The sequence below is a fragment of the Pseudophryne corroboree genome, chromosome 6, assembly GCF_028390025.1.
Source record: "Pseudophryne corroboree isolate aPseCor3 chromosome 6, aPseCor3.hap2, whole genome shotgun sequence".
NCBI classification, from domain to species: Eukaryota; Metazoa; Chordata; class Amphibia; order Anura; family Myobatrachidae; genus Pseudophryne; species Pseudophryne corroboree.
In genome coordinates, this window is record NC_086449.1 from 807475644 (window position 1) to 807500307 (window position 24664).

The 24664-nt window shown below is 47.2% G+C and overlaps 1 long non-coding RNA gene across 1 annotated transcript in view; it reads right to left on the reverse strand.

Moving 5' to 3' along the window:
* Positions 1-20723, reverse strand: part of LOC134935762 (uncharacterized) — a 214661-nt gene extending 193938 nt beyond the window's left edge. Inside the window, exon 1 of the long non-coding RNA XR_010180392.1 lies at positions 20445-20723. This is a non-coding gene — a long non-coding RNA (uncharacterized LOC134935762). The remainder of the gene's footprint in view (positions 1-20444) is intronic.
* Between the last annotated feature and the right edge of the window lie 3941 nt (positions 20724-24664).

Sequence of the window (24664 nt, forward strand, 5' to 3'; positions counted from 1 at the left end):
CATGACATGCCCCCCAGCAGTGCCAGCAACACATGACATGCCCCCCAGCAGTGCCAGCAACACGTGACATGCCCCGCAGCAGTGCCAGCTACACATGACATGCCCCCCAGCAGTGCCAGCAACACATGACATGCCCCCCAGCAGTGCCAGCAACACATGACATGCCCCCCAGCAGTGCCAGCTACACATGACATGCCCCCCAGCAGAGCTAGCAACACGTGACATGCCCCCCAGCAGTGCCAGCAACACGTGACATGCCCCCCAGCAGTGCCAGCAACACATGACATGCTCCCCAGCAGTGCCAGCAACACATGACATGCTCCCCAGCAGTGCCAGCAACACATGACATGCCCCCCAGCAGTGCCAGCAACACATGACATGCTCCCCAGCAGTGCCAGCCAGGGCCGGATTAACAATGGGGCGGGTGGAGCTGCAGCTCCAGGCCCCCCATGAAAATAGGCCCAGACTGTGCTAGCAAACTTTGGTGACATTCATTTTTTTTTTTTTTTTGGTTACCACCAGTGGCCGTCGGAACCCCCGCCCACTCACTCCCCTCACCCCTCCAACCCACCGTGCACTTGTGAACCGTGACCTTGCTAGCGCAGTGGTGCGCACTCCCTGCGCCTCTATGCGGACTCAGTGCTAAGAGGGAGGCCGGCCGCGGCGCTGGCCGAGGTGATCCAGCTCCTCCCCTCCACTCACATGTTCTTCCCTTCCTGTCACTGCCTCCCCTCGGGACGCTGCTGTTGCAGGAGTTGACTGGCGCCTGCCGTAGCGCTAATGCCGCGGACCCGCTGCTCAGGAAGGTACAAACTGCTGCCTGTCCTGGGAGGGGGTGAGGGGGTAGGAAAGGTACACAATGCGCGCGCGTGCGTGTGTGTGTGATTCAACCCTTTCACTGTCTACCCCCTTCTCTGTTCTGTGCTCCACCCCCATCTCTCCCTCCTCTTGCTCTCTGTCTCCCCATTCTCCTCCCCCACCCTTCTTTCTCTCTCCCCTCTTCTCTCTCTCTCTCTCTATCTCTCTCTCTCTCCCACCCACCCTTCTCTCTTTCTCTGTTCACCTTCTCACTCTCTCTCTCTGTCTCCAACCCTTTTCTGTATCTTCCTTCTATTTCTGTGTCCTCCACCATTTTCTCTCGCTATAAAAAAGGGTGGTTGCTCCCTGAGCACTTCCTTACAGGAAGTAATAATACAAATAACATCCAGAGATACTGAAAAATAGGGGGTATTTATTAATTTACAATATTGCAATGTAGATTGTAGATGTTACTGTTCACCGTAGCAATAGTTAGCTAAGTAATTATAAAAAGGTTAACGCTAAAAACTGAATAAAGGGAAGGGGTGGCCGAAATTCCTAATACCGGTATACACAGGACAAAAACATACATATACCTACAAACACACAAGTATCTATCGCACCAAAACACGCTCAGTGCGTCTTACTCTTTTGTGCTTACTTCCTGATTACCAGTTGAAATGAGGGGAGTCTGCCGGCAGACACCGCATCCATCCCCAGGAACGGACATCCACCACTGTACACAGGTGACTTCACCAGCCCTTTTGAAGCAAACTCCGGAGGAGGTAAGGATTTCGTTTCCACCTTACTCAAACACCTCTCGCAGGGGTATATGCACACGGACAGCAAATCCGCCTGGCACCATTACAGGGTGCAGTACGGGACTTTGTCTGTATAGGACGAGCATATTGGTACACGGGACCTCTGCATACTGGAAACCCAGGAGGGATTCGTTGTATTTACAATCCAGATAAACGGATATATACTACCACAGGAAGTAAGCACACAAGAGTAAGACGCACTGAGCGCGTTTTGGTGCGATAGATACTTGTGTATTTGTAGGTATATGTATGTTTTTGTCCTGTGTATACCGGTATTAGGAATTTCGGCCACCCCTTCCCTTTATTCAGTTTTTATCGTTAACCTTTTTATAATGACTTATACTAACTATCACTATGGTGAATAGTAACATCTGCAATCTACATTGCAATATTGTAAATTAATAAATACACCCCATTTTTTAGTGTCACTGGATGTTATTTATATTATTATTTCCTATAAGGAAGTGCGCAGGGAGCAACCACCCTTTTTTATTTGTATATTCTATCCATAGTGGACTGTTATAGTTCAGCCACGCTCCCAGCAGCCCATTCCGCAAAGGCTATCCACTGTCACATAGAGAGCACAGTATCACACTCTTTATCCATTTTCTCTCGCTGTGCTTCCCTTTTATCTTCCCGCCTTCTCTCTTTCCCTCTGTGTGTCCCACCCTTCTCTCTCTCTCTCTCTCTCTCTCTCCTCTCTCTCTCCTCTCCCTCTACTCCCTCTCTCTGTCTCCACCTTCTCGCTCTGTCTCCCCTACACTCTCTCTCTCTCTCTGACTCCTCCCCTTCTGTCTATCTCTCTATATCTCCCCCTCTCTCATCTCCCTCCCCCCTCTCACTGTCTCCTCCATTCTCTCTCTCCCTTCTTCTTTCTCTCTGTCTCGCTCTGTCTCCCCCTTTTCTCTCTCTCTTTCTCCTAGCTCTTCTTTCTTTGTTTCTCCCTCCTCTCTCTTTTCTCTCTTCTCTCTCTCTCCCCCTCTCACCTTTCTCCCACCACTCTCTCTGTATATTCCCCCTTCTCTCTCTCTCTCTCTCTTCCCATTCTCTCCCTCTACAACTTCTCACCCGCTCTGTCTCCAACTTCTCTCTCTCTCTCTCTCTTTCTCTCTTTCTCCTAGCTCTTCTTTCTTTGTTTCCCCCTCCTCTCTCTTTTCTCTCTTCCCCTCTCACCTTTCTCCCACCACTCTCTCTGTATATTCCCCCTTCTCTCTCTCTCTCTCTCTCTCTTCCCATTCTCTCCCTCTACAACTTCTCACCCGCTCTGTCTCCAACTTCTCTCTCTCTCTCTTTGTCTCTTCCTCCTCTTTCTGTCTTTCTTTCCCCTCCCCTTTCTCTCTCCTCTCTGACCTCTCCCCCTTCTCTCTCTGTGTCTCCCCCTTATCTCTCTCTCTCTTCCCTAATATAAGTATGCAGTTAGGGTTAGGCTGCGGGTGGGGAGGTTAGGGTTAGGCACTAGGGGGAAGGTTAGGCTGCGGGTGGGGAGGTTAGGGTTAGGCGCTAGGGGGAAGGTTAGGCTGCGGGTGGGGAGGTTAGGGTTAGGCACTAGGGGGGAGGTTAGGCTGCGGGTGGGGAGGTTAGGGTTAGGCACTAGGGGGAAGGTTAGGCTGCGGGAGGGGAGGTTAGGGCTAGGCACTAGGGTGAAGGTTAGTATTAGGCTTTGGGAGTGGAGGTTAGAATTAGGCTGTTGGAGGGGAGTGTTAAGCTGCGTGAGGGAGGGTTAGGGAAAGGGTAAGGGGTTACTTTACTTACCAAAAGTGTCAGTATTACTTTCAGAATCATGTACCCAATTGATAGAGGGGCACACATAGACATAGGCACATACAGACATAGCGGAGCACATACAGACATAGTGGAGAACAGTATACATACAGATAAAGACACATATGGACATAAAGGAGCACATACAGACATATGCACATATAGGCACATATGGACATAGAGGAGCACATAGATACAGACATAGGGAAATATGGACATAGAGGAGCACATACAGATAAAGACACATATGGACATAGAGGAGCACATACAGACATATGCACATATAGGCACATATGGACGTAGAGGAGCACATACAGACATAGGCACATATGGACGTAGAGGAGCACATACAGACATAGGCACATATGGACATAGAGGAGCACATACAGACATAGGCACATATGGACATAGAGGAGCACATACAGATAAAGACACATATGGACATAGAGGAGCACATACAGACATATGCACATATAGGCACATATGGACGTAGAGGAGCACATACAGACATATGCACATATAGGCACATATGGACATAGAGGAGCACATAGATACAGACATAGGCACATATGGACATAGAGGAGCACATACATATAAAGACACATATGGACATAGAGGAGCACATACAGACATATGCACATATAGGCACATATGGACGTAGAGGAGCACATACAGACATATGCACATATAGGCACATATGGACGTAGAGGAGCACATATAGACATAGGCACATATGGACATAGAGGAGCACATACAGACATAGGCACATATGGACATAGAGGAGCACATACAGATAAAGACACATATGGACATAGAGGAGCGCATACAGACATATGCACATATAGGCACATATGGACGTAGAGGAGCACATACAGACATATGCACATATAGGCACATATGGACGTAGAGGAGCACATACAGACATATGCACATATAGGCACATATGGACATAGAGGAGCACATAGATACAGACATAGGCACATATGGACATAGAGGAGCACATACAGATAAAGACACATATGGACATAGAGGAGCACATACAGACATATGCACATATAGGCACATATGGACGTAGAGGAGCACATACAGACATAGGCACATATGGACGTAGAGGAGCACATACAGACATAGGCACATATGGACATAGAGGAGCACATACAGACATAGGCACATATGGACATAGAGGAGCACATACAGATAAAGACACATATGGACATAGAGGAGCACATACAGACATATGCACATATAGGCACATATGGACGTAGAGGAGCACATACAGACATAGGCACATATGGACGTAGAGGAGCACATACAGACATAGGCACATATGGACATAGAGGAGCACATACAGACATAGGCACATATGGACATAGAGGAGCACATACAGATAAAGACACATATGGACATAGAGGAGCACATACAGACATATGCACATATAGGCACATATGGACATAGAGGAGCACATAGATACAGACATAGGCACATATGGACATAGAGGAGCACATACATATAAAGACACATATGGACATAGAGGAGCACATACAGACATATGCACATATAGGCACATATGGACGTAGAGGAGCACATACAGACATATGCACATATAGGCACATATGGACATAGAGGAGAACATAGATACAGACATAGGCACATATGGACATAGAGGAGCAGATACAGACATATGCACATATAGGCACATATGGACATAGAGGAGCACATACAGACATAGGCACATATGGACATAGAGGAGCACATACAGGCATAGGTACATAAAGACAGAGGAGCACATATATGCATACTGTAGGCGACTTGCTACTGGAATGATTACACACCCCTAGACACCCCTAGATGCCGCCCCACAGCACAGGTCACACACCCCCACAGCACAGGACACACCCTCATGTCACTATTCACAAGACCACAGCACTAGTCACACCCACACATCACAAGTCACACGACCACAGCACTGGTCACACTGCTGTGATGGCACACAATAGGCCCTTCAACAATTTCAGCTCCAGGCCCTTGTGGACCTTAATCTGGCACTGGTGCCAGCAACACATGACATGCTCCCCAGCAGTGCCAGCAACACATGACATGCTCCCCAGCAGTGCCAGCAACACATGACATGCCCCCCAGCAGTGCCAGCAACACATGACATGCTCCCCAGCAGTGCCAGCAACACATGACATGACATGCCCCCCAGCAGTGCCAGATACATAAATATCCCCACAGTGCAGATATGACACCACAGGTCCAGATATGACCCCACAGTGTCCTGCCCGCCCCAATACATAAATGCCCCCAGTGCCCGATCCATAAATGCCCAATACCTGCGGTGCTGGGAGCCGGGAGGGGGAGTGCTGTTGAGGGCGTGGGCGGACTCTTCAAAACTCTTGTGTGCGCGCTGCCGGCGTCTGACGTCAGATGCCGGCGCCACACAGCGCGCCGCATAGAGCGCACACAAGAGTTTAGGACGGGGCCGGGACGCTGCAGGCTGGCTCCAAGCATGAATATGGCGGCGCCAGCGTGCGGTGCCCATTAAGGGTGGCGCCCCGCGTGGCCGCTCTATACGACCATGCCTGGAGCCGTCCCTGCATTAATACACTATAATACACCACATAGCTACACATTTATACACCCCACCCTCCCACAATAATACATATTAGTACACCACCTAGATAACATTTATATGCCCACCCCCTTCCCACACTGATAACATTTATACACCTCCATAACATTAATAAGCCACTACCCCACCCCCAGATTGCTTTTATATACCCTAACACCACTCACCAGCTCTGACTGTGCAGCTGCAGCACAGGGTAGGGCCAGGCAATGGGACTCGGTCAGGAAGGACCAATGGAAGGCAGCGGGGTCTCACTGTCTCAGAGGGGAAGGAGAGGCCTCCTCACAGCATGTCATTGCTGGCTGGGACCGGGGGAAGGACCAGGAAGCACACAGTTCCAGTGAGGCTGCCGCTGGCTGGCCTCATTTGTGGCAGCGGGCGACAGCTGCGTGATTAGTCCCAGTGAAGCCAACTTTGACAGGGCAGTGGAGGGATATTTCAGGCAGCGCAGCGCACACGTTCTTATTGTGGCTCTGGCGCTGCCTCGCTCTGGCCGCCTGTCGTCAGCACCTGTCACAATTGTGGTGGCCACACAGCGCCCCCTATGGGCTGGCGCCCCGCGCGGCCGCTCCAGTGGAACATGCCTGGAGCCGGCCCTGACAAACAGCATACATACATACCACACAGCATACACACACACACACACACACACACACACACACACACACACCATGCATACATACACACACACACACACACACTACACACCAACAACACACACACACACACACACACACACACACACACACACACACTACACACCAACAACATATACACACTACACACCAACAACATATATATACACACACACACTACACACCTACAACATATACACACACACACACACTACACACCAACAACATATACACACACACACACACACACTACACACCAACAACATATACACACTACACACCAACAACATATACACACACACACACACACACACACACACACTACAACATATACACACACACACACACACACACACACCACAAACCAACTGAACAGAGGAGAAGAGGAGGAGATTCTGCCGGAGTCCATGTGAGTTAAACACAGGAGCTGCTGCTGCTGCACATGCTCAGCAGCTCCCTCCACTGTGTGTAAGAGAGGCTAGAGAGCTCAGCTGATCAGGGACAGAGCTCAGTGAGGAGCAGCGTACACTTCATTCACAACAGTTCGTTAGTGCCTGTGGGTGGCCCCGCCGGGTGCAGAGACGGAGACAAGGCTGTCTCCGTCTCTGAAACACAAAATTTGTCTGCAGAGGGGAAAGTTTGCACCACTGCCACCAATGAATGAACTTCATAAAAAATAAAAAAAAACTACCAGTGCTTGACGGCAGGCACTGGGGCCCTTAAATATGGGGGGCCCAGGGTAATGTGTCCCCTGGGCTCCCCCCTTAATCCGGCTCTGCTGCGGACAGTGTGTAGGTGTATTGGCCAACGTGGGCGAGAGTGAGTGAGAGCACTCGTTGAACTTTCACCGTTGCTTTATATTGAGTAATTTGGTTTTTGTAGGAATTAGCTGAGAAGGCAATACCTGCAAAGAATGGGGGCCAGTTGGTCAAGTAAGGGACGATCAACCAGGGTTCAGGTTGATATTCCGCGGCCCAAAGGGTCGGAGAGGTACATAATGTGTGAGAAATATGGATCACACGCAGAGATTATGTGCAATGAATGGGAATTTATGGCTGTGGGAGATAGGGAACCGTTCCCTAGGGTAGGCAGTTTTAGTCCTGAGGTGTTGCAAAATGTAAGGAGAAGGATATGTCTGATAAAATCCAGGAAACAAAGGATTAGACATTATGATTATTTACAGTTATGGCAACAGGAGGGTGAGATACAACAGGGATTAGCTCAAGCAGCTGGTTCCAACCCTAGCAGGAAACTGATAGCAACTGCACCACCACCACCGTACATTACACGGGAGAAAATGGCTACAGAGAATGGCATACTGGTATACGATAAGAGTGCACTTAATAAATGTATTAATGATGATAAGAGTAAAGTAGATAAATGTATTAATGCAAATGCTAACCCGTGCAAGTTGTATCCCATCTTAAACTTCCCTCAGGACTGCGACCAAGAAGATGAGCCCAGCACGATATCGGCACTCTCTCTAGCAGCCACCATACAAGAAACTCAAGTGGGCACGGCCCAATCAGTAAGAGCAGTAGCAAAGGCCCCTAGTGGAGGGACAGGTGAGGTCGTGTCCACAGGTAAGTACGGTACTATACATTATGCAGAAACAATTGCACCTCACATTGTAGAGTCAACACAAAATGATATGATTGAACTGAATCCTGTCAGGGTGATCGCAGTCCCCAATGGAAAGACTGACGCTCTGGGAATCACTCCCGTCAGGAACATTGCTATGCATTGCCCCTGGTCCCGGACAGAAATGAGAACAATTATGTCTGAATTTCCCGATCCCAGGAAAGATCTAGCCGCATGTCAAAAGTTTATTAAAGAACTAGGTAACGCAGCCGAACCCAATAACAAAGATTGGCGGACAGTGCTAAGGACATGTTTGCCCTCCAATATTGACCCCGTGAAATTCATCGCTGACTGTAAATTAGATGAAGAGGTACCTCTCACTGATGAGTACAATCAGGAGAACGTAAAACAGATCAATCTGCAGTTAGGAGTATATTTCCCAACTGTTGTCAAATGGAACAAAGTCTTCTCCATTAGACAAAAAGAAGGTGAAACTGCTTCTGACTATTTCCATCGAGCACTGCAGGAAATGGCTAGATATACTGGGATCGAAGACATTAAGGATAGTGTGCACCATAGGGAGGTAGCGGTGTCTGTATTAATGGACAGGTAAAAGGAAGTGTTGAGAACCAGGGTACAAACCACTCAACCTAGCTGGAGAGGTATCTCGGTGGCTGCCTTGAGAGAGTCCGCTATTGAGCATGATCGGAACATCATTAGGCACAGGGAGTCACAGGGGGACAAGCTGATGACAGTAAGTATACAGGCCCTTACAACAAGGCCACATCAGCCGAAAACCCCAGACCCCTGTTGGTAAGTCGTATGTGATAACATGTTTTAAATGTCAGAGAGAAGGACATTACGCACAAAACTGTAATTTTAAAGACCCACATAAGGTATATCAACCCCCTAGACCACAACATGACACACAGTATGACGAACGTAATTGGAATCAGGGATCTTATAGGAAAAATTTTGGGCCGCACCTGTAGTCTACAGCCAGTGAAATTAATTGCGAACCTTGGAAGTAAACCTGAGGTCCCAAGTGTTAGGCGCCGAGGGTCCGCTCGTCAGTGCGGCCGGCGCCTAGCAACGGGGACGCCACTGTCGGATCGTGTTCCCCGTTGCTGGGTCTAAGTTTATATCATCACTGGTTTCCTGGCTGTGTAGCATGCAGCTGCACGGCATGTTGTAATTATCACTCATCTGTTTCCCTGGCCATGCAGCTTGTCAGCTGCATGGCATTTAATCCAATCAGCCTCCAAACAGCTGATTGGAAGACTCTCTGTTAAAAGCACTCCCAGGACTCCTCACAGACGCCGGTGATAGCTTCCTGTTTGCCTGATTCTGCTGCAGAGAGAGTTCCCAGTCCCGGTCTGTTCGTTTGTTCCTGTTCTCAGTGATCCAGTACTCGGAAGTTACCATCTGTTCCTGGAGTCTGACCGAGCACCTTTAACATCTGGTGGTGTTCGTGAGTCGCGGCGCAGCCGTGTGTTGCGGCTTGTCCGCTACTATTTATTATTGTGTTTATTTTGAGTTCTGGAGCTTTGCGGAGGATTCCGCTTCCACAAGATCCACTCTGGTGTCCAGCGGTGCCGGATAGGAGTGTCGGATCCGTGGATCCTTGGTTGTCCTTTTCCCTGGCGGCTAGTCCGCACATACCTTTTGATTTAGTTAAGTTAGCTTGTAACCCCTGGCTTGGTTGCTTAGTCAGAGGGCCCCTTGTTATCTCCCTGTCTCGGACTTCCCCTTGTCTCCCATTAAGACCTGCGGGGGCATCGGGGTTGGGCAGACATAATCCGCCCTTCGAACGCGGCTGCCATGGGCTCAAGCAACCATAGTCTCGCAGGGGATTTCTGATAACACGGGCGAGACAACGGAGTTAGGGCGCCAGGGGTTACTAGGCTCTCCAGCTCCCACAACCTGTATTTCATTCCTGTACTCAGATCTCTGCCATAAGATCTTCTCCAGTCTGGAGTACAGGAATCGTAACATTATCACCGGCCAGACAAAAGAAAAAATTTCAACAGGAGTTAATTTTTTCACTTATCCAGTAGGGAGAATTTTGTCGGCCTCATGAATCCCACCGGTGTTGGGCCAAATCCTGGCCAGTTTTTGGTTAGTCAGATTCAGGAACTTACCCAGATGGTTCAGGATCTGTCCCTCCGGGTGAGCTCACAGGAAGATCTGTTACGGACTTCCCCGAGGGTCATCCCTGAACCAAAAATGCATCTGCCTGACCGTTTTTCTGGGGATAGAAAACAGTTTTTTAATTTTAAAGAGTCTTGTAAACTGTATTTTCGTTTAAGACCAGTTTCCTCAGGTACGGAGGCTCAGCGGGTTGGAATTATAATTTCTCTGCTTCAGGGGGATCCTCAGACCTGGGCTTTTGGTTTAAAGACAGACGATCCGGCCTTATCGTCTGTAGACGCTTTTTTGAAATCTTTAGGGCTATTGTATGACGACCCTGATAGAGAGGCATCCGCAGAAAGTCAGTTGCGTGCTCTAAGACAGGGTAGGAATCCTGCAGAGAATTATTGTACGGAGTTTCGCCGTTGGTCGAACGACTGTGGCTGGAATGATCCTGCCCTGCGCAGTCAGTTTCGCCTCGGCTTATCTGAATCTATAAAAGACAGCCTCCTTCAGTATCCCGCTCCTGAGAACCTTGATAAACTCATGGAGCTCTCTATTAAAATAGATCGTCGGCTCAGAGAGCGGAGGACTGAGAAAGGGGCATCTGTAGTTTCTTTTCCCTGTGTTTCTTCCGTTCCGATAGACATGGAGGAGCCTATGCAGATTGGTCTCTCCAAATTGTCTCCGGAAGAAAGAACCAGGAGGCAAAATTCTGGTCTGTGTTTGTACTGCGGAGGTAAGGGACATTTTGCCCGTAGTTGCCCAAACAAGTCGGGAAACTTCCTGACCAAGTGAATAGTGAGGGGGTTCACTTTGGTCTACAGCTCATCTCCTCAAATAATTCACTATTGGTTCCTGCTAAAGTTTCTTATGACAGCCTCTGTTCCTCGGTCTCTGCTTTTGTGGACAGTGGAGCTGCAGGAAACTTTATGGACTTAACATGGGCCAAGGCCTTAGGTATTCCTCAGTTAACCTTAAGTAGGTGTATCACCATGCATGGTTTAGATGGGAGTCCCTTATCCAATGGGGTTATTTCTCTATGTACACCTCCTGTTTTGCTCTCGGTGGGAGCTCTACATTCTGAAAAGATTGAGTTTTTTCTTACCCATTGTCCAGCAGTTCCTGTGGTTCTGGGTCACCCTTGGCTGGCCTTTCATAATCCCATCATAGATTGGCAGTCTGGGGAGATTCTACAATGGAGTACCATCTGTGATAAAGAATGTATTACACTTCCTATCCGAGTAGCTGCTGCCAGGTCCGCACATATTCCTGGAGAGTACCAAGATTTTTTGGATGTGTTTTCCAAGGGCAATGCGGATATTTTGCCTCCCCATAGGCCTTATGATTGTACCATTGAGTTAATTCCTGGTGCCACGTTGCCTAAAGGAAGGTTATATGCATTGTCTGGTCCTGAAACTGTGGCCATGAATGAGTATGTGAAAGAAAGTCTTGAGAAAGGGTTTATCAGGCCATCTAAATCCCCTTTAAGTGCAGGTTTTTTCTTCGTAGAGAAGAAGGATGGTTCCCTCAGACCCTGCATTGACTTTCGAGCCCTGAATAAAATCTCAGTAAAGAATACTTACCCTCTGCCTCTGATCTCTGTCCTCTTTGATCAGCTACGTTCGGCTGTTATTTTTTCCAAGATTGACCTGAGAGGAGCATATAATCTCATTAGAATCAGATCGGGGGATGAGTGGAAAACGGCATTCAGTACTCAATCAGGTCACTATGAGTATCTGGTCATGCCTTTCGGCCTATCTAACGCTCCGGCAGTCTTTCAGGATCTCATCAATGATGTGCTCCGTGAGTTTCTGGGAAGATTCGTTGTGGTCTATTTAGACGACATTTTGATTTATTCTGACTCTTTAGAACAACATGTTACCCAGGTGCGTCAGGTACTTAAGAAATTACGTGAAAATCACTTGTATGCCAAACCGGAGAAGTGTGAATTTCACGTCACGGAGGTATCCTTTTTAGGGTACATTATTTCCCCTCGGGGATTCCGAATGGAACCTAAGAAGCTCCAAGCCATCCTGAGTTGGGCGCAACCCACCAACTTAAAAGCAATTCAGCGCTTTTTAGGGTTTGCGAACTACTACAGAAGGTTTATTCACTCTTTCTCTGACATAGTTGCTCCCATTGTGGCACTCACTAAGAAGGGAGCAGATCCTACCAATTGGTCATGTGAAGCTAAAGTATCTTTTCAGGCCTTGAAACAAGCCTTTGTCTCAGCCCCTGTCCTTAGACATCCCAACCCAGAATTGCCTTTCAGCGTTGAGGTAGATGCCTTGGAGGTTGGTGTAGGGGCTATCCTTTCTCAGAAGGATCCAGATTCCCTTGAGTTACATCCTTGTGCCTTTATGTCCAGGAAATTCTCATCTGCTGAATCCAACTACGATGTTGGTAATCGGGAGTTGCTGGCTATTAAATGGGCTTTTGAGGAGTGGAGACATTGGCTTGAAGGAGCGACCCATACCATTTCTGTTTTGACAGATCACAAAAATCTTCAATACATTGAATCAGCTAAGCGACTGAATGCCCGACAGGCTCGTTGGGCTTTATTTTTCACTCGTTTCAAATTCATTATCACCTTCAGACCTGGTTCCAAGAATACCAAGGCAGATGCCCTCTCACGCAGTTTTCTTCCCGCTCAAGACAACAGTCCTGTTACTCTCATACTTCCGCCTTCAGTCATTCAGGCAGGTCTCACACAGGATGTTTTTTCTCAATTGAAGCTGCTTCAACATCAAGCTCCGGGAAATACTCCTGCTGGTCGTCTTTTTGTTCCTGAGTTTTTGAGAGCAACTGTTTTGGAGGAATTTCATGATAGCAAAGTTGCAGGGCATCTGGGAGTCGCTAAAACTTTTGAATTGGTATCCCGCTCAGTGTGGTGGCCTGGTCTTTCTAAAGACATTAAAGAGTTTGTTTTTTCGTGTCAGGTCTGTGCACAGCATAAAGTTCCCCGTTCTTTGCCTATTGGTCAACTTATACCATTGAATGTTCCTCTTAGACCATGGTCGCATATCTCCATGGATTTTGTGGTGGATCTCCCTCTGTCAGCTGGATGCACAGTCATATGGGTGGTAGTGGACCGTTTTAGTAAGATGGCTCATTTTATTGGTCTTCCCCGATTGCCATCTGCCCAGGGATTGGCAGTCTTGTTCCTCCGTCATGTTTTCAGACTCCATGGGTTACCCACTGATATTGTTTCTGACAGGGGTCCACAATTCATTGCACAGTTTTGGAAGTCTTTTTGTGCTTCGTTAAAAATGAAATTATCATTAACCTCCGGTTATCATCCACAATCAAATGGACAGACTGAGCGAGTGAACCAATCCTTAAAACAATATTTGCGTTTGTACTCGGCCAAACTCCAAAATGACTGGTCTGAGTTTCTTCCATTGGCAGAGTTTGCTTATAATAATGCCTGTCATTCCTCCACCAATGTGTCTCCATTTTTTGCAGTTTTTGGTTTCCACCCCAGAGCTAATTCATTTTTCCAACATTCCTCTGTCTCCTCTCTGGCCCTGACCTCTCATCTTAAACTTATTTGGAAAAAAGTGCACATAGCTCTCAGAAAAGCAGCTTTCAAGGAAAAAGAATTTTCGGACAGGTTCCGGCGGCCGTGCACTTTTAGAGTAGGAGACAGGGTGTGGCTGTCGACTCGCAATATCAAACTTCGACAAACCTCAGCCAGATTGGGTCCTAGATTTATTGGACCATTTCTCATTATCAAAAAAGTCAATCCAGTTGCTTTCCGGCTACAGCTACCAAAAACGTTACGAATCGGAAATACCTTCCATTGCTCTTTGCTCAAACCATATGTTTCATCTAGCAGATTTCCTCGTAAAAAACCTCAGGGGAGATCACCAGTTAATGTACAGGGTCAGCAGGAGTTCGTGGTTGAGAAGGTTCTCGATTCCAAGCTGTCCCGGGGTCGGCTTTATTTTTTGGTGCATTGGAAAGGTTATGGTCCTGAGGAAAGGTCGTGGGTCCTAGATGAGGACCTTCATGCCCCAAGGCTCAAAAGGGCATTTTTTCAAGAATTTCCTCAGAAACCCGGATTTAGGGGTTCCTTGACCCCTCCTCAAGGGGGGGGTACTGTTAGGCGCCGAGGGTCCGCTCGTCAGTGCGGCCGGCGCCTAGCAACGGGGACGCCACTGTCGGATCGTGTTCCCCATTGCTGGGTCTAAGTTTATATCATCACTGGTTTCCTGGCTGTGTAGCATGCAGCTGCACGGCATGTTGTAATTATCACTCATCTGTTTCCCTGGCCATGCAGCTTGTCAGCTGCATGGCATTTAATCCAATCAGCCTCCAAACAGCTGATTGGAAGACTCTCTGTTAAAAGCACTCCCAGGACTCCTCACAGACGCCGGTGATAGCTTCCTGTTTGCCTGATTTTGCTGCAGAGAGAGTTCCCAGTCCCGGTCTGTTCGTTTGTTCCTGTTCTCAGTGATCCAGTACTCGGAAGTTACCATCTGTTCCTGGAGTCTGACCGAGCACCTTTAACATCTGGTGGTGTTCGTGAGTCGCGGCGCAGCCGTGTGTTGCGGCTTGTCCGCTACTATTTATTATTGTGTTTATTTTGAGTTCTGGAGCTTTGCGGAGGATTCCGCTTCCACAAGATCCACTCTGGTGTCCAGCGGTGCCGGATAGGAGTGTCGGATCCGTGGATCCTTGGTTGTCCTTTTCCCTGGCGGCTAGTCCGCACATACCTTTTGATTTAGTTAAGTTAGCTTGTAACCCCTGGCTTGGTTGCTTAGTCAGAGGGCCCCTTGTTATCTCCCTGTCTCGGACTTCCCCTTGTCTCCCATTAAGACCTGCGGGGGCATCGGGGTTGGGCAGACATAATCCGCCCTTCGAACGCGGCTGCCATGGGCTCAAGCAACCATAGTCTCGCAGGGGATTTCTGATAACACGGGTGAGACAACGGAGTTAGGGCGCCAGGGGTTACTAGGCTCTCCAGCTCCCACAACCTGTATTTCATTCCTGTACTCAGATCTCTGCCATAAGATCTTCTCCAGTCTGGAGTACAGGAATCGTAACACCAAGTTGATGTAATTGGTAGGTCATTCCTTGTTGATACAGGGGCGGCCAGGTAAACTCTGTGATTTATCTTTAAATGTTTCCTCTTCATCTCTGACGTTCACCGACAGAACTACAGCTCAAATGTCACATGTCTACTCTGTCTTTTTAGAGGTCTGCCCAACCCCGGTATATCTCACCAGCATCATTGTGCCTGGCCATGCACAGAGGGTGGAGAGTGGAAATACTGGTGGGGGAAGACTGTGCAGAGATACCGATAGACATGTTGGTATGACAGCCTGAAGGTGAACGGAAACCTGACAATTTTTTTCTTGATTCTCTCTCTTTTTGTTTTTTCATGTTCTACGGATGGTATTTCACACAACAGTTAAACACATGGTAATGCAAGATTTATGCTCCCTACAGAAAAGTCGCTAACTCGGAAAGTGTCACTGGAGTGTCCGTTTCGGGAAGACTGAGAGGCAGCACTGTTGAGACGGCATCTGAGCAAGGAGAACAAAAAGACTAGAGGCGGTTATCGTACCAGTTTTCTTTTCCTTCTATTATTTTCTTTACCTCCCATTACCACTCTTTCTTTCTCCTCCTGCAAGATGGACTTACCCCAAGAGACTGCGTTCCGGGTTTTCCTGTTGACCCTGTTGTTGACCAGAACAGTCTATTTCGGTGAGAGTACCAGAGTGGTCGAGAAACGATCTGGAATGGGTTCTGATGACAAGGACGGATTAGTAGAATTCCAAGAGCAACACAGTCACCGAGCAAAGGCGAGTATCAGAAAACGATCTAGTAGTCATGACACTAGGAGACACTGTGAAGGATTGTTAGCTGAGGAGAATTGTATCTGTAGGAATTGTGAAAACATAGTTGGGGACGGGTGCATCCAGAGATGTCAGTCCAGCCTTAATATCAACATGGACCGTCATCCATTGAGTGACTGTCACTCATTAGTGGGTAAGGTTTTAAACCAAACGGAATGCTGGGTGTGCTCACAAGTACCTCAAGGTCAGAGCAAGTCAGGACTAGTACCGTACCCTTTAACACTAGATGAGGTACTTGAATTAAGGGGTGGGAGACCGGTGGACAAGAAATTTAATATTTCTAGGCCTCCTAGTTTGAAGCTCCACCAATATCATGTGGATAGGTCCTTAGTATGTTTTAACATTTCCAATCCCCGAAAGCCAGGAAATTGGGAAGTGACATGGAATAACCAAACCATGGCATTTTCACACAGAGCCGATAGAATTCCCGTAGACCAAGAACTTATACGTGTTATGATTCCAGCACTCTGGTCTGAGGAGATCTTATTGCAAGGTCCGGAGCACTGGAACGTAATGCTGGGAAAGGGGAATGGAAAGGGAATAGCCCCTGGCGCCCTATCTCCGTTGTCTCGCCCGTGCTGTCAGTACACTCTTGCGAGACTATGGTTGCTTGAGCCCATTTGAAGGGCGTTTGAAGGGCTGATTACGTCTGCCCAACTTCGATGCCCCCTCAGGTCTTAATGAGAGACAAAGAGTGTACCGAGACAGGGTGATAACAAGGGGCACTCTTACTGAAACAACCAAAAGCCAGGGGCTACTAACTAGCCTAAAACTAAATGTATGTGCGGTTTGCCGCCAAAGGAAAAGAACAACAAACGAAATGCTGACCACACGCCCACACAATACTTTTGTGTACCGGCGGTGACAGCATAAGCAGATAAGCAGAACCCTCTGCAAAACACCAGTGACAGAAATAATAATGGAATACAGCGGCCTAGGCCAACGGACGCGGCAGAGCCGCTACTCACGGAACCGGTACGAATACTGGCAAACGGACAGGAACTCCCAATGCTGCTGACACAGACTCTAAGAACTGGAGGACAGGCAGAATTCCAAACGAAAGACCGGTGGACACCAAGAAGCCAGAAACTTGACCAGGCACAGGCAAAGGCACTGGACCTCAGGACAGGAACGCCTCACGGCAGGACACAGGATCAGACATAGGAATCGACACAGGGACTGATACAGGAATCGACACAGGAAGCTCAGGAACTAGCAGGAACCAAGCTCAGAACTCAAGCAGACTGGATACCCAGAAATATCACCAGCATCTGTGAATTGCAGTCAGCCAGCATATAACAGAGAGGCCTAATTAATAATCTCATGCAGCTGCCCTGTTGCATGACTCCAAACTGACAAGATGCAATTAGCAGCCAGGTGAGGCTGAACACATGGGAACAAGCTGCAATTACACAGACTCACCAGCGGCAGCAGACAAGAGTATTCTAAAACAGAGCAACAGGAAATCCTGGCATGCAAGACAACTTTATAAACATAAAATAGGAATGAACCACTACCTGTGGTTCATAACAGTATCCCCTCCTTAAGGGTGAGCTCCGAGCACCCCATGACACCCACGGGGAACATGAACAGAAGTATAAGATAAAATACATAACCAAAATGCAAAAATGGAAATGAGCCACAGCCGTGGCTCATAACAATACGCCAAATAGCCAACGGTGGGAGATATTTTCGGTACAGGTATACTCTAGGAAGTAGGACCATGCGGGTTGGAGAAGTATCACCAGGATACTGTGTGCATATCATACAGCCTGATACGTGTACTGAACAAATGAGAGAGTTAGGGATAGGATTTTTCACCTGGAAGGTTTGCAATATGGTGATGTCATATTCTGTCCCATATGTTCTCCCCGATGATGCTTATTTTATATGTGGGAGGAAGGCTTATAAGTGGCTTGCCCCAAACTCAGAGGGATTGTGTTACATTGGAAGAGTGTTGCCAGAAGTAATGACCATTACCGATAATAAGATGAAAGACGTTCACCGCAATGCTCAAGCTACTTACACTCACACTCACTACGAACACATTGTTAAGAGACACCTTATAGATAGGACAGAGCACGCAGCCTCTGATTTGATCCACGAATCCACCGGGATTCAATACCTACTCACGTTAGATATCACCCGTACCGCCAGAGGAATTATATATTTTAGGTATATTCATGCGCTTGCGAACCTGATAGACAATATCACCGAGATGTATGATGACACCTTCAGGTATACTGGGAGGGAGTTGCAAGCTTACAAAACGGAACTGATCCAGCACAGGATGGTTCTCAATTACATCACAGCGGTGACAGGCGGGTACTGTCTCACCCTAGCAACTCAGTATGGTGTGAAGTGCTGTACGTATATTACAAACAGCACTGATGACCCAACCGAGGTCATAGACCAAAAGATGGATGATATCTTGCAATTGAAGTGGGAGTTCCGAAGGAGACACAACCTTACCCTTACTGCTGTGAGTAATGAACTGATCGGCTGGGTTTCATGGTTGAACCCACGCAATTGGTTCTCAGGTTTAGGAGAATGGGCTCAAAATGTTATTGTGAATGTAGGAAAGTTTCTCTTTTGTATCCTGGGAGTTGTCATAATGATTGGTTTGATATTTAGATGTGTTCGGATTTTAATGCAGTGCAAGCGCAGTACCAAAGTGATGAGTTTGAGGAGCGAGGGCATTGTTACAACAACTGGTTTCATTTATGACCCATCAATTGAGACAATGCTGTGATAAGACGTGATTCCACGGTCCGTTTCTTTCACCCGTTTCTCCTTTGTTTTTCTCCAAGGTAAAAAGACATCCACTCGGAAGAAGATTTTGATGAACATTTCTACAGACCTTTGATGGACATTTCTACAGACCTTTGATGGACATTTCCACAGACTTTGCGAGACACTTTAGAGCCTTTAAAAGACTTCGTATGGACAGTTGAAAGACTTTGCTTATCACCCACAGCAAGGATACACCTATCCGGACAAGACTTCAACAGACACCCAAGGACAATTGCACACATTATCATTTGAATGTATTTGTGACATATGTTTCTTATCTTTATCTCTACAATCTTCAGGTAGTGACACACATAGTCGACAGGTGATATAGGTACATATATTAGCACAAAGAAAAACAACTAAGAAAGCGCTGACACACTATACAATATTAAAATACACTCACTTTTTATTAAAATATGTAAAATACATAGGACTGTTCCTAGACTACCTTTAAACACTATATTACTATAGTAATCCTGATCAATCCCTAACAGTAAATAGACAAATGAGTTCCCTATAATCACAGCACTATAAGTTTTTGGCCAAAAATAAATATAATACATTTATACAGCAGAATTAGTGCACTTAATACAGCCAGATGTTTGGATGGCAGCAAAATATAAGTAACTTTGTAGTAGTAGTAGCAACAGTTACTACTACAAAGTTACTTATTATATTTTGCTGCCATCCAAACATCTGGCTGTATTAAGTGCACTAATTCTGCTGTATAAATTTATTATATTTATTTTTGGCCAAAAACTTATAGTGCTGTGATTATAGGCAGGGCCGAAACTAGGAGTTTTGGCACCCGGGGCGAACCATTAACTTAGCGCCCCCCCCCCCCTTGTATTAAAGTGTGCGTGTATATATATATATATATATATATATATATATATATATATATATATATAAATATATATATAAATATATATATATATCTCAGCAAAAGGTGCGGCACTGAAGCTGATTCTCCATAATCAAGAGACACACACGTCTGAAACGCAGGACCGTGTGTGTCTCTTAATTATGGAGAATCAGCTGCAGTGCCGCACCTTTTGCTTCTGTATCTACTTACACCTGTGAGGACACCAGCGAAGTAATTCATACTGCACTGGGAGTGCCGTACCTTGTATGCACAATCCCGCCCCCTCACAATCCCGACGGTCGGCATGCCGACCAACAAGGACCACTCCCACCCCAGCGTGGCGAGTGCAGCGAACCTGCAAAGGGGCTTGCAGCGCTCGCCACCACCTCCCTCCAACAGCATTCCGCTCCCGGGATACTGGCGTCGGTATGCCCGGTCACGTATACCACACCCATACAGATATATAGTCACACACCTATTCACATACAATCACACACATGCGCACATTCATACACACATATAGCAGTCACACACATACAGTGCCCATCCCTGAGTTATACTCACTGTTTAGGCTGTACTGCTCCTCTCCTCTCCACCCTCTCATGCTGTTGCTGGCTGGCATGGTGGCACTGTGTGCACAGTGCCGTTTAGCTCCGCCCCCTTTTCGAACCTCGGAATTTCCTGTGCATTGCAGATTGCAGCAGTGGCTGCAATGATTAAAGTCAGTGGCAGTGGGCTGAGGGGGGGGGGGGGGTGTTTAGTAATTTGTCCCCTGTGCCCCCTCTTGATGCGGCTCTGCTGCGCTGATCACAGCACCCTGCAGAGATGAAACTGAAAGTAAAGTACACCTCCCGGCAGCAATGGCTGCTGGGAGATGTAGTTTATTTTCAGTTTCATCTCAGGATGCAGTGTATCTGTCTCGGCAGCAGCTAGCAGTGTCTGGCGCTCGAGTTCCACCGGCTCTAAACTATCGCTGCTGCATAGGGAGGGGGCGTTAGGGGGGATTCAAGTGACAGTCTCCGTGCCCTCTCCAGTCTGGCGCCCAGGTCACATGCCCCCCTAGCCCCCCCTAGTTTCGTCTCTGTTATAGGGAACTCATTTGTCTATTTACTGTTAGGGATTGATCAGGATTACTATAGTAATATAGTATTTAAAGGTAGTCTAGGAACAGTCCTATGTATTTTACATATTTTAATAAAAAGTGAGTGTATTTTAATATTGTATAGTGTGTCAGCGCTTTCTTAGTTGTTTTTCTTTGTACTTCTATACTTGTGGAGGGCGTGGTGGTCCCTCTAATTTAAGAGAGCTGCAGACAGACTGATTTTAAATTACTGAGCATTTAAAATTGGCGCCAGGAGGTACTAAGTACCAATTTTTCTTTTTTGTATTCTCTATACATATATTAGCACTCACATGTTTTCCCCCTCCATGTATCATCAACTAATGTGCACCCCATTTGTTGGAACAAGAAGCCGAAAAGAGCTCAGAAGTGTTTATTGGCCCACTTACAGACCCTTAATATGGGATAAGAAGGATTTAATGTATACTTCGCAATACCTCGAAGCTTATCTAGAACATGTACGGCACGATGATACATGACCCCCCAGACATGAATTTCATACATACATGCTTTTACTATCCCACTAGGTCATACATTTCCCACCTTCTCCTCTCCTCCCTCCACCCAATCATTTATAGGTATTTCATTGTATTGTATATTTTTCTGCTTAATTGTTTAGATAGTGGCAGTTATTGTTGACTGCCAAAGGGTGGACTGTCAAAGTCGAAAAATATCATGATACATATCCCTTGTACTAACCCCTCATGCACATTCACGCTGCTCGTGCACCTGGTCCCCCGTGCGTACACATACCCGCAAGTTGCGTAAGAGACGCTCTAGCGACTCGTGCGTATGATATGTGTATTTACGGCGGAGTTTGTGAGCGTGTAGCGTGCGACTCGAACGTAGCATATTTAACCCAAATAGTGCATTTTGTAGATATTATTCCCTTAGACCATGTCAGCGAGTATGATTAGTTTAAACAGTTCCTGGACAGAGAGATTCCTCTTTGCATGATAGGAAGGGTCAGAAAAAGGATGAAAGGTGATGTCTAGTATCCAGCTGTAGGGTATTTTAAGGGTAACATTCCGGTGTTAGTTAGGAAAGGATGGCTCGCCCCTGCGTATAGTTATGTACAGAAGTAGATTGTGAACATTAACTGTATTTGCTGTAAATTACACATGCGGCGGGAATCCAGAGGATACCTCCCACCAGAGCAGTTGGGGAAGGACATCGCCTACCTGTTCAAATCCACCTATGACCTTTGCTGTAATGTAGAGACACATCCCTGTGTCCAATGAACAATGAGATTACAGGGACCATTGTATTGTGAATGTATGTTGTGTATATAAAGACCACTGTTGCCTGGCCGGACACAAAGACTCTGAAGGCTTTCTACCTGAATAGCTGAGGACTGGATCCAGGTTGCGCTTGCGAATGATTCCCCACGTATGTATATTCTCTGTAGCCATCATTATTCTGTTACTCTGTTAGATTTCCTTGTTAGCTTGTAGTGTATAACTTGTAACTGTTTAACCTTTTTCTCTGAATAATCCACTGCGGTGTTAGAGCCCTGTGGTTTAGCAAAACCCGGTGTTGTGTTTTCACTTTCCTGCAAAGGGCTTTCTTAGCGTCTTAATCGCTAGAACAGCATAAGCATTGTTAAGGTTTTTAGGCGTTCCATCATTACAATATTTGACTACTAAGGTTTAGAGTATAAGCATATCCTTACATTGTTTTATTAACAAGGTTTACTGTATATCATTCTGTGAGCGTCCGTGCCGCTCGTGTCTCACGCCCACGGCGCAGCGTCTGCTACGCTAATAGCGTAGCATACGGTATTCAGTACTCCAATAGCGTGCTTGGTACGAAGCGTGAATTCGTGAGCGTACGTGCCGCTCGTGCGTCGCGCCCACGGTTTAGCGTCTGCTACGCTAAGTGCGTACCCATACAGTACTCAGTACGCCAATAGCGTACTTAGTCCGTAGTGTGTGTAATAAGTCTAGCGGCCATAGCGACTCCACGGTAACAGAGTATAGCTTTATATTTTAAGGTAATATTTGACATTATCAGTTGTATTATTCTGATGTGTGTTGTATTATTCTGATGTGTGTTGTATTATTCTGATGTGTGTTGTATTATTCTAATGTGTGTTGTATTATTCTGATGTGTGTTGTATTATTCTGATGTGTGTTGTATTATTGCGTTAGTGATTTAGTCCTAGGGAGTGGAGTGTGTGTTTGTAAGCGGGGCATACAGTTGGAGTCCTCCTCATCTATCCCTTTAATAGGATTAACTGAGCCAGGGCAGTCGGACTTAGGGGGTCATTCCAAGTTAATCGCATGCTCCAACTTTTTGCAGCCCGTGCAATCAACTAGACGCCGCCTATGGGGGAGTGTTTTTCTGCATAGCAAGGCTGCGATCGCTTGTGCAGCCCTGCTATGCAAAAAAAGTTTTGTGTAGAACAAGACCAGGGTAAGAGTTACTTATCCTGTGCGATCAATCCAGCGTTGCAGGTCCCGGAACTGACGTCAGACATCTGCCCTCCAAACGCCTGGACATGCCTGTGTTTGGATCTCCACGCCCAGAAAACGGTGACTTGACGCCCGGTTCCGCCTACCTCCTGTCAATATTCTTGCGTTCGCCATGGTGACTGCTTTCGTCGTTATCGGCGTCGCTGCCGCAATGACACGCCTGCACAATGTGGCCACCGTGCGTGCACAGTTCTGACCCGATCGCATGGCTGCGAAGAAGCGCAGCATGCGATCGGGTCGGAATGACCCCCTTAATTCCCTGCTGTATTGTTCCCTCTGTATTGTATTGCAGCTGAGAACAATAGATGAAAGGCTTATGCTAATATGACTTGGTGCACCTAGGTGCAGCAGAGACGCCTAGATGAGGCTCCATCTGTATGTATGAGGGTTTACATGCCTAACGTGGATTGCATACCTCCCAACTGTCCCAATTTTCGCGGGACAGTCCCGTTTTTTGGGGACTGTCCCGCTGTCCCACCCGCGGGCTACAGTGTCCCGCGGTGGGGGGGGGGGGGCAGTTGGGAGGCTCTGTCTCTCGCTGCCCTGCTTAGCAGAGCAGCGGTGAATAGACGCTCTGCGCATGCGCACAGTGTCTATTCACTGGAGTCAGAGGGAGAGGGGGCATGACAGCGGCTCACAGAGCGCTGTGCATGCCCCCTCAGTGACGAAAACGGGGCGTGGCTCACGATCGCGGGTCCTCCACGAAGCCACGCCCCCTTTCTTAGGCTACACCCCTTTTTCAGGAGGGCGCGCAGCTTTGACGCGCGTGTGTCCCTCTTTGTACAGATGAAATGTTGGGAGGTATGGGATTGTCTCCTTCTGGGTGTATGTACTTGGTCTCCTAGTTGCCGCATTGCAGTAAGAGAAACCTGTGCATTCAATGTTTAATCAGGATTATTCTGATGTAAGGTATGTTTGTGAATGTATTATATTCTCCCACGTAGGCAGGATCTATCACTCATTTATAATCCAGCTACCTGCCTTAGCCACAGAATTCTCAGCACCTTCATATGTCATTTAATTCCACCAACCATTCCACAGGGCGTGGTAAAAAATGACGACATTCAGATTGCTGACACCAAAATGTCAACATGGTTGGAATGTCAACATTTGAGTGGCCCACATGGACTTTATACTGGCGTGCTGTGTTAAGTTTCACACTGTCGACATAGACATAATGTTAATTTGCC